The sequence below is a fragment of the Adiantum capillus-veneris genome, chromosome 24 (genome assembly GCF_014529385.1).
Source record: "Adiantum capillus-veneris isolate H3 chromosome 24, ASM1452938v2, whole genome shotgun sequence".
NCBI lineage: Eukaryota > Viridiplantae > Streptophyta > Polypodiopsida > Polypodiales > Pteridaceae > Adiantum > Adiantum capillus-veneris.
In genome coordinates this window covers 99,942,054-99,957,932 of record NC_140954.1, presented here as the reverse complement: position 1 = coordinate 99,957,932, position 15,879 = coordinate 99,942,054, and the positions used below count along the sequence as shown (strand labels likewise).

The 15,879-nt window shown below is 45.6% G+C and overlaps 1 protein-coding gene across 2 annotated transcripts in view; it reads right to left on the bottom strand.

Annotated features, from left to right (window-relative positions):
* The window catches only part of LOC147426854 (chaperone protein dnaJ 15-like), an 81,066-nt gene that overhangs the window by 9,359 nt on the left and 55,828 nt on the right, over positions 1-15,879 (bottom strand). The window lies entirely within an intron of this gene.

Sequence of the window (15,879 nt, the reverse complement as noted above, 5' to 3'; positions counted from 1 at the left end):
GAAGTCCAGTTTACTAAGAGCACAACTACTTCCTTTCAATTCACATGACTTAGAATGTTGCAATCATTCATCTCATTCATCTCTAACACACGCCATAGATAGAATGTTGCAATCATTCACACGATTTAGATAGAGTGTTGCAATCATTCATCTCTAACACTCACATCACATAATGACAAACCATAGATCAAGGGGGTGATACATCAATCCAATGATGGTGTGTATCAAGTGTTCTCGTGCACAATGCAAGAAGTGCCCAAGTGTCCTCGCATGACAGATAAAACTAATGTTGGTTTTTGTCAGTAACGTACATGGTTCACAGCATGCCCAGCTAAGCATACCCTGCTAAACCATGTTTGATCACGCCGTTAACTCCGGTAGATCAATTCAGTGCTGGTTTCTACCTTCCTTCATAAATAGCCCCATAGTATATCTAGGGCATATACCCAAATTAGAGTCATTGTTCAAGAGGAGACATCATCCTTCAGTTTCACATCCAAGGAAATAGTCCAGCCCCCTTTGCAGCAGAGTGATGACTTTCCTTCTCAAGTCAAGAATAGCTAAATTCTTCTATAACCATGGCATGCCCAATAGAACATCAGATTGTGGTAGCTTCATGATGTGAAAATCAATGGGTCCAAAGTAATCTTGTAATATAACATGGAAAGAACCAATGCGAGGAGTCGCAGCTTCATGTCACCAAAAGCCATTTTAGCTTGAATATTATTCACAAGTTTTGTATACGCAATGCCAAGGGTTTCCATAAAGTGGTCAAAAAGAAAATTCTCTCTAGCTCTAAGATCAAAGAAAACCAAGGCTTTTTCTTCTTTTACTTGTCCCCAAGCTCTGCAAAGTCTCTAGACTCATCAGTAATGATAGCTCCAATAATTAACAATCAACCCCACAGAGGGTTTGGCACACTTGGGAGGTTGAGGGTTAGATGGTAAATTTGGTTGCCATAGAGTAGGGAAAGTATGGAGGTATGTCTTGCTTCAAAACATTGATGGCATTGATTGTTTCTTCTCAAAACATACCATTGCAAAGAAATCATCAGTAATGATAGCTCCAATCATCAAAAATCAACCCCACAGAGGGTTTGGCACACTTGGGAGGTTGAGGGTTAGATGGTAAATTCGGTTGCCATAGAGTAGGGCAAGTACGGAGGTATGTCTTGCTTCAAAACATTGATAGCATTGATTATTTCTTCTCAGAAAATACCATTGCAAGGGAGTCAAATTTAGGCCTTGAAAAGATTTTCGGTTAGTGTGAGGAGGTACGACAAGTGTGGTAGCAGAAACAGGAAGAGTAGTAGTAGGAAGAAGACGTGCAGAATTAGAAGAAGAGGGAGCATTGGCAAAACTAAGCTTTCCGACCGTCATCTTGTAACCAGCTGTTGTATGATCCATAAGTTCTTGCATGGTAGAAACTTTAATGGTAAAGGACGATACTTTTTGCACTGATCTGCCAAAAAACAGCCTTTAAAGATTGACACAGGTAGGTAAGCATCCCAAAACATTTGATTGTAGCCGTAGAGGGTTTCAGCAAGATAAATCATCAATTGGTTCCAAGAAAAGAGAATCTTCAATTCCAATAGCAGCGATGACATAATTCCTAGCAAGCATAGTCTTAACTATGTCCAAGTCTTTGGAGCATAAGATTTAGTTATAAGGACCTAGGGTCTTTAAACTGGGATGGCAAGGCAATAGTCCTTCAAGTCCAACTTACAGAAACCAACTCCGAATGAATTTTTGCTTTGCTTCCTAGTTAAATACTTTTTGGAACACTGTTTAATACTGTCACAAAGTGATGACATAGCAATTCCACTGAAGAGGACCTGTTTTAAAGCACCCGAAGTGGCCAAACATTGACGACACCACTCAACCCTAAAAATATGTTGACGTGAAAGCTGTACGGATGCCTTGGATTTCACATCGCAAATCGTGGTACTATAAGAACAAGCCCGAAAAATGTGCAAGCAATCCTTTTTGGCAGCAACTTTTCATATTGATTGCTTTTGGGGCCATGGGCCTTTAGATATGAGCATTGGGGACCCTCTCTAGCATACTAGTGTGCGAAAGCCCAGAGGCGGAGCTCCCAATTGGTTGTACTTTGTCAAATATCAACATAAAAGAATTACCGAAAGGAGCGCCAGGGTTTTGGGGCCAATGCATCAAGGAGTGAAACTCCGCTACTCTATGTCTACCGTGTGGATTGTCTCTCTCTATTTCAAGTTGTGTTCAAGTGCTAAAGTCTGTTCCAAATTTGTCTTTTCAATTGGCACGTGGTACCTAATTTTGTTACAATGGTACTAGAGCTACATTCGTTCGCTATGCTGACGAGCAAACCGGTCCTCCCCTGAACAGATAAAAGATGGTGCTTCTTGATTCTATCAAGTGTTTTCAATTCCTCCTCGACAAACTTCAAGACATCTTCTCAAAGCATCCTCGGTAAAACCTACCTATATGAAAGGTTTTCAACGGTTCTTGAACTGCATGTTGCCACCTCTACTGCCTCAAGGTTTCCCTCCTCCAGCACCAGAAAGTGCAAGGGCTTCTTCTCAACGACCTACACAATCTTCTATTTCGATTCAGGGAGGGGAGTCTTCAAAAACATGGTTGCATCATCATATTTCTTATCAATGCCCACCGCCACCTGTGTTTAACAATTGGAGCCCGTACGCCCACCCCTATTCTCCTACACCAAATCAGCCCAAAGACTTCAAAGATGGTGGATCTACAATAACTGTTTCCGTAGTAAAAGCATTGCAATTCCTTCAGTAGTTCGACAATATCCATTTACTTGGGAACTAAATAAAAGAATCCAAAATCTCTAGAGCAACCGCTTTTCTCAAAGACAACGCTATGCACTGGTGGAGTTCTAAAGCCACAAAGCCTCATGCTCCAAGGACTTGGCGAGCTTTCAAGAATATTTTTGCCCCAAGTCACATGACCTCCTTGTTTAAAGTGCAGCTTCTAGAAAAATGAGGTAACTTGAAAATGTTGGCCACTGAAATATGGATGACTACAATCAGAGGATTTTGGACATCTACCTCCCGGTCTCCTTCTTCAAGCCGATAACCTTGGAGGACTAGTGTGAGAGCTACACAATCTGATAACCATCACCAATTCAAGAATATTGTTTGTCCAAACAAGTCTCTACCATACGAAAAATCATGGACCAAGTTGCGGTTGGTTATAGACTAATGAAGGGCATACTAGAATTTACAAATGATGACCAACCGGCACCTACACGGAATCCTCGACCACAACGCACAAATTCTCGAGACTCTCGCAACACTTAACTCCTCTTGCATGACCTCCATTGACTACCTGCCAACGAGATACTCTTCAACAAGAAGGCAAGTGTTTCGAATGCTTCTTGACGGGACACACTTCCTATGTCTGTCCCACAAAGGTGATAAACCTCCAACGCAACCTACCACCAAAAAAGTCAAAACCACAGTGGGACTTGTTCCATATATTTGTGCAATTTTTGTCTCCAATGCTTCCAAGAAATTGTGCAAAGCCTATGGAAAGGTTCGTGGCCACAAAGCACTTATTTCACTTGCGATTCTTAAACATGATTGACTAAATATTTTCAAACACAATTGACTAAATATTCTTGATCAAAAGCAATTGTCGCAAGAGCCTTTGAGACATGAGGATTTATTAAAACCATAGGGTTTGCAAGCCAATAGGATCCTAAGGAGTTCCATTGGTTGCCCTTGACAAAGTCAGGGGTGGTGGATTCTGTTAAAAACTACTGACGTGTCAAGCCACTGGAGCCTGGTAAGTTAGGGCTCCCCCAACCTAACCCTAGCAGATGTATAGATCCCAGCCAAGGGGCCTAAACCCTAGAAGCAGCAGAAGAAGACAAAGTTCTCACCAACTTACAGAACCTCGCCGAGAGGGCCAAAATATTTAAAGTTGAACCAACTTATGGGACCTTTTCCGATGGAGCCTATAATAAAATAAAGCATGACCCACACACACACACACAAGTTCCCTTGCTTGGATACGGTGACGTGGCAGTACGGATCTTCGCAAAAAACACTGACATGCTGACGTGGCCTACAGTACCGAATTCCGCGAAATGCGTTAACGTGGAAGGCTATACCGTGGCAGCTATACGGATTTCCGAAAACAACATTGGCAAATATTGGTTGTTTTAGCGTGGGCTTTTAACACCTTATGTTTTTAAAACTTGATGCTTTTCATGTACTGCTTTTAGAGAGGCCAAGGGCTTTTAAATAAGATGCATGGGCTCTTCCTCTGGCATTCTACCCAACGGGAGATCCAGAGCAAAGTTCCACCAAGAGTCGCACCTTGTTGAAGCAATAAAAAGAAATACCGAAAGGGACGTCACCGTTTGGGACCAATGCTCTCTTGGGGTGGAACTCCGCCACCCCGCATCTCTCTCTCTCTCTCTCTCTCTCTCTCTCTCTCTCTCTCTCTCTCTGTGTGTGTGTGTGTGTGTGTGTGTGTGTGTGTGTGTGTGTGTGCGTGCACGCGCGCGCGCGTGCGCATGCACACAACCTTGGCGTGCGAGTCTCCCTCAGAAGGGCAGTTCCGTGTAACACCATGCTCGCCCCCCTTCAGCCAATACAACCCCCTAACGCCACGCTCCATCTCCTGCTCGTCGCATCCCTCTACACATCTTCTCCCGCACTGCTCGATGCGACGCAACCGGCTCTGCCCTACAACTCATGCGCTTTTACTCCAAAGTAACTTTGTCTAAAGCTTGGTGACGTTGTAGGTTGATCTCTCCGAGGATGAATACCCCAAAGCTCACCACAAGGGTCCGACCAAGCTTTGCAACAGTCGTAGCAACTCCGAGCAAGCTCACTCAGATTGGACAGTGTCACCAGCGTGTGACTACTATCTATCCTTTTTGTTGATTTCTTTCTTATTATCTATTTACTTTCACTTTTTGGAAACACCCCTCGGGAAATCTAACTGCCTTGCATTGCATAGCTAGTGTGGAACTGTCCAGAGGGAGTCCAGGCCTGAGGGCAAGAGAGCACTAAGGTTGGACAAGGACTATGGTTAGCCAAGTGGGGTCATTCACTAGCCAAAGTGGAATCCTTTGCTACAGAGGCTACATTTCAGTTCTGGATGTGGCCGCAGTGTACAAAGAGGGTCGGATGACCTAGACAGATACAATGGCAGCATCTCCTAAAATTTAGGGAACTGCTATTTTGGGACCTGAAAATGTGTTGACGTCATTACTTCCGGAATGACAAGGGGAACATTTTCTTACTCTGCCGTGAAGTCAATTGGGCAACCGGTTGGGATATTTTTAGACGGCAACCCCGAAACGGAAAAATGCTTATAAATGTGCCAAGTGGCACCTTCTGGTGCACTTGCCTCATGCAACAAGAAGTGGCACTGAATTTAGGAGGGGGAGAGTCTCATTTTCAGATTTTGTCACAGGTTAAGAGCTATGGAGTGCTTGCTTTCCCTCTTATGCACAGTGCGGTGCCAGGAGTGATGCCCTGCACGCTACGCACTGCCCTCTCTCTCCCCTTTGGCAGTATGTTATGCCCCTCTAGTGGGCTCTTCATTTGACCAATGTACAGTTGTGTGGGTTCATGCGCGATTGCCGAGGCAAGAGCCTCTTGCACAGGTACTGGATTAGCTAGCGGCTAATCCCCCACAGGTACAGGTGAATTCGGAGAGGTTTCACGCCAGAAATCTCGTCCGATTCAAAGGGCAAGTAGCCCTACAGGTGCGGGAGCTCGAGGACTTGCTACAGATGCGACCGGCATGCGAAACCGAGCCCAAAACAGTAAATTACAGCCTGCTGTGTATTTTTGCAGGTTTAGGGTTTTGGCCCTAAACGGACCCTAATACCCCTCGGAGGTTCGGGGACGCAAGGGGACCGCTATACAGGTGATCTGGCGCATTTTCGGGGCTGAAAACAGAGAATTCAGCGTGCTGCAGATTCTCGCCAGGTTTTGCAAAGTGCCCGTATGCGTCGGGAAAGTCATTCAATGCGTGGGAATACTGACTGTGAAGTGTCCTAGTACAGTTATGCTGCCGAAATCGGGCTGGAACAGTGGAAATTCAGCCGAGTTTGTGCGGGGCAGCTTGTAGGGAACCACAGCGTTTATTCCCTCTTTTGAACAATAAAGAAATACCGAAAGGGGCGCCTAAGTTAGGGGCCAATCTGGTGTTTGTCTACTCATACAGGTGCAATCTAGCAGCCTGTATCCCTCTCCCCTTTGTTGTGTCTTGAAAGTACAGGTAAAATAGACGACTAATAATGGGTGAAAGCTAAATCAAGGTTTGAAGTAAAGTCTACCGCCCTTTTTGGATTGAACAGGCCGGTTACACCGCCTCCACTTCCCTTTCCACCCTCCCTTCTCACACCACACATCAAGTCTACTAGCATATCACACCCACTAACCACCACACTTTCCCAGCCTCGCATCACTACCTCTCTTACAGCACACTCCCCTCTATTCTCTTCTTCTACAGCACCCACACCTATCCTCACTGCTACGTCCACTACTACCGCCATTGACCTCTCCACATTTTCCTGAAGATGCCATCCTCTGCACCCTCCTCTTCTACACCCTTTTCCTTGGAGCTCCGGCGGACCGGTCCATTTCTTTCCTAAAGCATTCCACAAAAATTTCAAAGAAAGAGCGGCGAGCTCTCGTATCCATAGCAAAGGCAATAAATACGTTTGAAGGTACTCATCGGATGCATGACTTGAAATATGTTCCTACAGTGCCACCAAATAATCTATGAGCAAGATGTTTTGATTTTGCACAAATGCATCGTCTCATGATGTCAAGAAACCAGGTGACACATCTTCATACTGTGATAGAGAATCTCAAGCAAGAGCTTAATGATGAATTGCACCCCCGCACCTGAAGAAAGCACATTGGATGCAGCTACTACGAGTATGGTATCTTTCGCAAGTCCTACACTTGGCAATGATACTCAGTAGGTGGTTTCCGAGAGCACCAATACTACTAGTGCCGACGATCCTGTTGTTTTGCCTACTTTTAGGACACACGGGATGGGGTCTTCAGCTACTACCATTAGTGCTCGAGAGAGTACACAGATGATGGGTAGCCAAGGTGGTACTACTGAGCATGGTACACCTCAGACAATTCTGACTGATGGGCCTCCCCATACTGACTCCACCCCACCGGGCTCTGCTTCCTCACGGTTAGCTCTACCACCACTAACTCCTTACCCACAGCAGCCCCTGGGTTGTGCATGCCACTTCCACCAGTTCTCTAGCTATCCCTTTCCAACTTCATAGGCTCCACACGCACTGTCAGGCCTTGCGTCGGGGGCTCCATTTCCATTTTAAATGTATCGTCCGCCTATGGGATTTGGTGCTTATCCGGCACCATACTCATGACCTCAGCTTCCATACCGGCCCTTTTATCCACACTAGCCTTCTCCTTCCCGTAGTCAGCAGTAGTACTTGCAAATGCCATGCTTTACTTCATTTTATATACCATGCGCCTTGTTTTTGGAGAGCCCTGCAGATTGTGCTCTGGTTGTTCTCCCATTCTGGAGGTTCACTCACTGGAGCAGTGAGTGGTCTTGTGGTGCCAGGCAACCTGTAGATGTGCTACAATGTCACATGTACTGCCAAAAAGAGATGCAGTTAGTGGTTATAGTTTGGTCTTGGTTCACACTTGGGCGGTCACTTGGCTAATGGACCAAGGTTGTCCGCAATGTAGTGGACCAGAGGCACTTGGCGGGCCACGGAGGATTGGTAATCAAGTTGACACCAGCCATTGTATATGTTGTGACTAGAGATCTTTGCAGGGAGTTAGTCTTGTGTGGTCTAGTAGTACTGGTCTTTCGTCCACAATCGAGTTGTTGTCATGGCACTCTCCCTGTATTGTTTGAGCCTCGATACCCCCATTGTATCTTCTGAGCCCTTGGCCTCAAGCTGTGTGCGTTGCCGACCAGTCTGTAAGAGCAGCAGCACTCATACTGAGTTTGTAACTTGTACCTAAGTCTAGTTCATTGTCTTGCGATATTTCATTTTAATTATGCCATCAGTCTTTCAGTTAACTTGATGTGTGCCATTGAGGGAGATTTTTGCATATATTGCACTGAAGATCACCCACACTAGAGAGCACGACATAGTTTTCCTGCTGCAGTGAGGAAGCACTCATGTGTTGGCCCTCTCTTCACAATAAAGGCAGCCAAGAGTTGTTGACACTTATAGATGTCACAAATTGCTGACATGTCAAGCCACTCAAGACCCTAGCCGACTCTCGGACGAGGGACCTAAACCCTAGCAAAAGGAGAAGAGGCAAAAGATTTTCCAACTTAAGGAGTTTGGCAAAGTGGTCCAAATTGAAAGATGGGTTAGGATTAAAACTCCTAACCCCCAACAACCTACAGGAACCGGCTGAGGAGCCTAAACCCTAAAATAAAGCAGGTCACACACATCACACCAACATTGCATAAAAGGCTGATGAAATGGTTGTTGTACGGACAACCCCCGTTTTGCACTAACAGTTGATGACATGGTAGACATCCCAATGAGCGCTTGCTTTTGGACCAGATGGTTTTAGAAGTGATGCTTTTCATGTAAACTGCTTCTGGGAGCCTAAGGCCTTGAAATAAGGCCTGCGGGCTCTTACTCTGGCATTCTACCCGGTGGGTGAAGCAAAGCGGAGCCACAGGCAGTAAATCTTGTTAAAGAAATACCGAAAGAGGCGCCATTGTTTGGGCCAGTGCACTTTGGGGGTGGAACTACACCACTCCAAGTCTCGTGTGGACTCTCTCTTTCAGTTCAGTTGTTTTGAAGTGCCCAAAGTCTGTTCAGTCTGCTCTTTTCAATTGGCATGTGGTGCACGTCTCGTTACAGTGGTATCAGAGCTTCAGTCGGTCCTCCCAAGAGGATTTAGAACAAGATGGCGCTTCTAGATTTCTAAGAAATTTTTTCCCCCTTTACGGGAGAGAAAGATACAAGGAAAGTTTTACATTTCCTGCAACAGTTTGAAAACATTTATGCCATGGGGACTACTCAAAAGAATGAAAGATCTTTCGAGCCATCGCTTTTCTCAAAGACAGTGCCATGCAGTGGTGGATTTCTATAGCTACCAAGCCAAACATTCCAAGGACTTGGCAAGCTTTCATGAAAATTTTTGCCCAAAGTTACATGACATCTTCCTTTGAAGTGCAGCTTCTGGCAAAGTGGGGTATCTTGAAAATGCTTGCCACAGAAATCCTCACAGATTACAAGTTGAAATTCCTAGACATCTATCTTCAGGCGTCTCTCTTCAAACTGATGCCTTGGAGCCAAGTGTGATCGCTATATTATTGGACTACCATCACCACTACATCTATCTTCAGGCATCTCTCTTCAAACCGATAACCTTGGAGCCCAGTGTGATCGCTATATCATTGGATTGGCATCATCGGTACGGGCATATTGTCTGTTCAAACTAGTTTCAACTATTCAAGAGCTTATGGACCATGTTGCGCTCAGCTACAATCTTATGGAAGGGACCTAACCCTAACTTTGGTGCAGGTCCTAGGATGGAAAGTCAGTCGTCTTTTTGAGCTCGACTAACCAAGGTACACTGAGAATGTTTTAAAGTTTAAATTGGATTTAGATACTTTTGAACTTTGTTTGAAAATACTGTTTGGAAATTTATTTAAAATGGATTTTATATGTTTCGAACTTGTTTTTGGCTGAAGCAGTAAGCCTTAAAAATAATCCAACGTATGTATCTGAGAAACTCTTTGCTGGCTGCCCTGAGAGGATTGTTCATGTTAGACGTGGAACCTCTGAACGAAGTAGACCGGTGGTTTGGGGAGTTGTACGCTGGAAAATCTTTTAACAACGAAGGGCGTTTAGTTGTATTTGGAGCCTCCAAGCGATGCACGTTGCGGTCTCAGGAGCATTTGGTTGTATCAATCCTGTAAGCTCATGGCCCGGACCTTTTTAGGTTATTTGCGGGGGGAGTGAGGAGGTAGTTGTTGAGTAACTTCATGCCTAAAGACATTTGTCTAGGAGGAGTGCTCAACAGTGTTGTTTGTTGAAACTTGTAACATGCATGTGTAAGCATTTGTGTTGCATTGTGATGTGCCAACCACACAATATTGCTAATTGAAGGAGATTGCCCAGGTATGTAACTTTAGTGCATTCAAACACCCCTCTAAAGATCAGCACGATCTGGGTGGGATGGCTAATTTTGGTACGCCAAAATGTCAAGAGCTCCGATATGGAATGAGAAAACTTTTTTGTTTTGTTTTCGGAGTCGGGCAGGGCACGCCCGGCCGCTCCCCTCATACACCAAAAAAGTATACAAGAAGAACGACCAGGACTATGCACCCAAAAACCGAAGGCAGACGCTTTTGTCACTAGTTTCCTCTGGACTACGAGAGTTCAGAATTATCTACACTCTTAGGGCCATGACTAATCCCTTGAGAGACCCACTCGCCACTTGGATTTGGGCGTGACAGCGACCAAGTACCCCTGTTCAGAGGCCCAGGTATTGCGGGACTTGCTTCGGTCTTCCCTTTGGAGTTGCCTCCTCTAGGTAACTTATCGCTCACCTCACTAAATTGCCTTTGAAACCCGACAGATTTCCCCTAGGAAATGCCATACCCGCTTGGAAGGGCATCGGCTCACAGGTGGCGTCCGCTGAGGTTGGTGATGTCTCCCTTTTGCACCTCCCAACCCCTTTTAGGTGAAGTTGACCCCCCCGGGGGGGAATGGCACTTGGGCGCTCTTGTAGCTCATCTGGCTTCGCTTGGGGAGAATTACGTCATTTCCCTCGGAAAGGATCGGATTCAAAATAGCAGCATAGGAAGGGGAGCATTATCTCCCCATCCGCCTATGCAGAGCACCCAAATACCGGGGTACAACTTCACCGACGAACTTGTGCCCTGCGGTTCCGTCCCTCGAGTGCCGATCACGGCGTACCCGAAAGGGCATCCGCTTCCCGCGAGCCTCCCCACCAAGGAGGATAACAGTCCTTTCTTCAGGGTCCAACGAAGGGTCAATTGCGTTGAAGGTGGAGTTGAATCGGTTTAGCCAGTGCCCCCTAGCTTCATCTACCGCCGAACAACTCATCAGCAAATGCGAAAGCGAACGACCCTCTAACTGGGAGCACAGCGTGCAAATGCTGTGTCCACGTATGTAACTATCAGCCAGTTTAAGCCCCCCTACTCTCGCGAGAGCCAGCATTCTCTCCTCCTTTCTATTCACTATAGTGCTCCTATTGAGCTGCAGCAGGTATCCACGTGTTTGTTCAAAGCCGGCCTCCTTATAGAGCTCCAATGCCAGGCACGAATGCCTCTCGTCCCACTTGTCCCATGAGTGGTAGCGAACTGAGCTAAAGTCAACCGTTGGGCTATACTTATTCATCCAGTTCTTGGTTCTTGTCGTCCAACTCCACTTCTTGAACGGTTGGTTCTTAGGCTTCTTGTTTACCAAGGAGCCTATCCAAGTAGATGAAACCGAGCCGTACTTGTCAAAAGCCCTTGCTCATTGTCCCCCACAAAAGGCAGGTACGGGTGGTATGTTAAACTCGTGATGGAGAGTTGCCGTCCCTACAGAGGTTGACCTTGCTCCCTTTCCAAGTAACATTCGCATCCCGGTGGCGACGAGGCGCCACGCTGGTCACGGACCCCCATAATTTCCGTGCCATAACAAATCACTGGATACATGCACACCTTAAAAACAGTCAGTCGGGACCAAATAGGGATGGCTCGGTTCGCCAGTAGGTGCTGACATACGAAGAGACTTTTCCTCCCCTTGTCCGCTCGCTCTTTGACGATGCGTTCAATGGAAAAGATCGAGTCTACGTCAATGCCAAGGTACTTGTACGTTTCACCCACCGCAGCCATCTCACCACCCAAAATAAAGATCCTCATAGAGAGATCTTTGACCCTCGGAATGACCGATAATTTTTATCTAACTTGAGTTGTTTTGCAGATATAATCATGGACGATTTGTCACAATTGTGACTATGTTAACAGCAATACATCTACTCCTAGTTGCAGATACGCGAAGTGCCATGCCAAGGAGGACCCCTGCACTTGGATGGTCACACTCCTTCGCCCAAGAGACGTGCCTCTTCGCCAAAAGCAACACTCCTTCGACGATTGATCACACCCCTTCCCTCTAAGGGTGCGACTCTTCGCCCAATGGTTGCAGCTCTTCGCCGAAAGGATGTGTCGTTACGTCTAAAGTCATGTCTCTTCAAGAGGAGACATGTCTTTTCATTTGTGTCTTTTCGTCTCCTATATAAGGAGCCCTTGTATCACACATTCAATCAATCAAACACAGAGCCTTCTGAGTCTTTCTTTGAGTTCAGTTCACTTTCTTAAGTCTTAATCATGAGTTAAGTACTTAATAAAGGATTAGTACCTAAAATCCTCACAGTGGTATCAGAGCAAAAATTTTCTCGGGACCCTACGGTTGTGAGCCTCTCACCCTTGACGCTACACTCTACCCCTTTCCCGGAGTTGTATGGAAGCAACAGAAAGATGGACTACCCACCAACATGTATGAGGTAACCCAAACCCTTCTCTTATTAAGTACATTAAGTATAAAAGAGACAAGGATGGGTGTGTATGGCATACTTGCTGAAAATATTGCCGGATGCCTCTTTGTCGAAAGGTGTCCCTTCGTGCCAAAAGGTAGCAACCCTTCGCTGGCAGGCACCCTTCCACATCACTGCTGAATTTCAGCAGCCTTGCACCTCTTGGATGAGAAGAGTTGCACCACTTGGTGTAGGCACCCCTTGGTGCTACCTCATTGAATTCGCTGGCTGAATTTCTGAAAACTCTTCCCTGGACTGAATTTAAACAAATACGCTGGGCTGAATCGTTGCCACGGAGACTTCTTTACGTAAAAACACTAGCATCGTATGCTTTCCCAAGCGTCAGTATGTGTGCACGTTTCTGAAAAAGGCGAACAAAATACAGCAGCGTTCTACGTGTCATTTCGCTGGCTGTTCACTTAGTTTACGCTGACTTAAAAGTTTACGCTGCTGACAATTCCACGCTGGCCTCTTTACGTAAAAGCTTGTAGGCGCCCAACTATTAAACTCAACAGCGCACCATCTTATTAAAATCCAGCCTTTTTTTTAAAAAGTGACCGGCCAAACAATATTGGCCCGGTCGCCCCAGATTAAATAAAGTGTGGACACAACGGTAAAGTGACAATTTATCACAAAATGACCGGCAGCAACATTTTGCTTCTTTTGCGAGCCACTTCCCAGATTCGCTCCCTCTCCCTCAACGCTGGCACACTCTCCTCCACCACTTTGTGCGTGCGATGGCAGACGAATTATTCGATGTGCCCTTGCTATACCTCTCGTATGTAAACGAGGTTCCAAAAGAACACTTGCCGATGAATCCTCGTCCTTCACACTAGATCATTGTCAATCCAGACACTCCAGAGAAAGCCCGAACTCGAGCCGGAGGTTATCATAATTCCCAATTCCCTGACTCCAAAACCCGAACCGAGCAATCAGTCATGATTGGATCACAAGATGGCGACGACAATATATTACCCGAGGATCCGATAGCAGTTCTCAAAAAGCAGATGGAAGCAATTTCAACAAGCCTCGCATCGATTCAAACTCGCTTGCATCAGATGCAAATACAAACCTCTTCTCGGAGTCACCCAACAGCTTCTCGGACTATACATGCATCTTCTTCCGACGCTTCAATGGTCAACCAGAAAGAACCACTCAAATATAAGCCTTCGGAACTCAAATTTTCTCACCCAAAGCATGGTTTCTCAGAGACAACGAGACACAAAGTATCTTCATGCGAGCCGCAAAGTCTCGGCATGAATATTCTTGGAAAATTTACAGTTATAAGCAACCAACTTCTTATTGGAATCGTCAGCAACAGAAGCAGCAATATGAAGCTTCAAACGGATCATCAACGATATCAAGATGGGCTTACTTAGTGGCACATATATCCGACCCTAGTCGAGTACTCGGTCGTGAATGCTGCGACGCTGCACAAGTTTCCCCTCGCGAGCCATGCCCTACATTTAAGTCTTTCTTGTCTAATGATGGTAAAGTCGAAGATTTATTGATCCTTTCCTTGTGCAAGAGGATCCTTCAGAGGTCTAAGAGGCGACAACTCCCTCAGCCTCCCCCACAGATAAACCTTTACAAATGGATATACCTTCAAGCACTACTCAGTCTTAGTCTAGGACATTCCTTCAAGAGGATTTTAGTGTTCCAAACAAACCAATGGAATATCTTACAGATTTTCAACCAATGATCATCACTCAACAGAAAACTCAAGTCAATTTACCAATAGTTTCACTTGAAGCAGATAAAGATTCAATCTTTTCTTGGGAAAAGCTCGAAGTTACAAAAGACTTTGACAAAGGCAATTTATCAAGTTGCAGATATGATGATCAGTTTTCAGTTTGGAAAAATAGTCATGGTCAGTAACAGTGCCATGACATGGGACTTAACAGAAAGAGCTTTGGATGCAGAAGGACTACAACAATACATTTCCTTCACTCGGAATTTCTACAACTACCCTGGTTTTAATTTAAAGAGGGAGGAAATGTCACGATTGTGACTATGTGAACAGCAATACATCTATTCCTAGTTGCAGATACGCGAAGTGCCATGCCAAGGAGGACCCCTACGCTTGGATGGTCACACCCCTTCGCCCAAGAGACGTGCCTCTTCGCCAAAAGCCACACTCCTTCGACGACTGGTCACACCCCTTCGCTCTAAGGGTGCGACTCTTCGCCCAATGGTTGCAGCTCTTCGCCGAAAGGATGTGTCGTTACGTCTAAAGTCATGTCTCTTCACCAGGAGACATGTCTTTTCATTTGTGTCTTTTCGTCACCTATATAAGGAGCCTTTGTATCACACATTCAATCAATCAAACACAGAGTCTTCTGAGTCTTTCTTTGAGTTCAGTTCAGTTTCTTGAGTCTTAATCATGAGTTTAAGTACTTAATAAAGGATTAGTACCTAAAATCCTCACACGATTACTCTTCTTTCAAGAAGGGGATGTCACAAACTCCTGACGTGTCAAGCCAATGAAGACCCTAGCCGACTTGCGGATCTAGGCCGATGGACCTAAACCCTAGCAAAAGGAGAAGAGGTTGAAGATTTTCCAACATATGGAGTTTGGCCAAGTGGCCCAGATTGAAAGATGGGTTAAGATTAAAAGTCATAACCCAATCAACCTATGGGAACGGCCGAGGAGCCTTAACCCTAAAATAAAGCAGGTCACACATATCACACCCAAAATTGCGTAAAAGGCTGACCTGCATTCTTGCATTCTTGAAGTACTGGAGACTTTGAGCCATTGTTTTTGGATATGTCTCCAAACCCATATGGCCATTAGAGATGTCTGAGCACTCAAGTGTCAGATCGGTCTACATCATGGCTTTGTCTCTTGGGGCCGGTCTCTTGGCTCTTACAGTTTAATGGCTCACATCTGATTTTGAGAGGACAGATCGACCCTGTTTTCATGTTGACATTTTTGGGCCACAGATTGGGCACTTGAATATGCTGCCAATCTCCCAGCATGTGCTAAGTGCTGAACCTTCCACTACTACCCATACCATTAAAGGTATCCAGACAGCGCTTCTGGGTACTCTTCGTAGTCCGTGGGGCACTTGAGTTTGCTGTTCCAAGGGCAGCAGGGGAGTGTTGCTACCTGTTTTTGAGATTTTGGCCTCGCACTACTGTCTTCTTCATTTTTCACCAGGGGCACATTACATGGCATTATTGTTGGGGTAAAGGCGCTCCGCCTTTTGCCTGCCCGGACATCCAGTGTCCGCCCACTGTGTATACACACTTCCTTATTCTTTCTATAGATAAGAATAAGGAGCACCTCACTCATACACTTGAGTTACTTCTTGAGGCTGCTCCACCCACACCGG